Source organism: Callithrix jacchus, chromosome X, assembly GCF_049354715.1.
Source record: "Callithrix jacchus isolate 240 chromosome X, calJac240_pri, whole genome shotgun sequence".
NCBI classification, from domain to species: domain Eukaryota; kingdom Metazoa; phylum Chordata; class Mammalia; order Primates; family Cebidae; genus Callithrix; species Callithrix jacchus.
This window is the reverse complement of record NC_133524.1, coordinates 95031693-95032394: the sequence shown is the minus strand read 5'-3', so window position 1 is coordinate 95032394 and position 702 is coordinate 95031693. Positions and strand designations below refer to the sequence as shown.

The 702-nt window shown below is 42.2% G+C and overlaps 1 pseudogene; it reads left to right on the top strand.

Annotated features, from left to right (window-relative positions):
* Positions 1-314: 314 nt before the first annotated feature.
* LOC118150820 (small nucleolar RNA SNORA42/SNORA80 family) lies at positions 315-479 on the top strand (annotated as a pseudogene).
* Positions 480-702: the final 223 nt, after the last annotated feature.

Here is a 702-nt window from a genome sequence, read left to right as displayed (position 1 = left end):
GAACCATGAGCTGCATCCATCAAACACTAAACCAATAAATGTTGTGTGTGTTCTGACTGCTCCACTGACCAGCTATTTCCCCGTCTCTATCCCTCTCCTTGGGCCCCAAGCCTCCCTATTCTCTGAGACACATCAATATTGGAATTAGACCAATTAATAACCTGAACATGACCTACAACTTTTAAACTGAAGAGACACATGTTCCTCACTTTAAATCAAAAGCTCAGAATGATTAAGAGTAGGGAGGAAGGCATGTTAGAAGCAGTGATGGGCTGAAAGCTAGGCCTCTTGCACCAGTTAGCAAAGTTGTGAATGCATAGAAATAGTTCTTTAAAAAATTGGAAGTGCTATTCCAGCGAACACGCAGATGATAAGAAAGTAAAACAGCCAGTAACCCATGCCAGAGCAAACTGTGTCCCCAAACCATTGCCTGGCCTCTGTGCCCATAGGCTGCTGGCACTGAAGTGGCTTGCACAGTGGGAAAAAAAAGTAAAACAGTCTTATTTCTGATATGAAGAAATATTAGTGGTCTAGGTAGAAGATAAAACCAGCTACAATATTCCCTTAAATTAAACTCTAATCCCAAGTAAGGCCCTAACTTTCTCTGTTCAGTTCTACGAAGGCTAGGAGACGTGATGAAGCTGCAGAAGAAAAGTTGGAAGCTAGCAGAGGTTGGTTCATGAAGTTTAAGGAAAGAAGCCA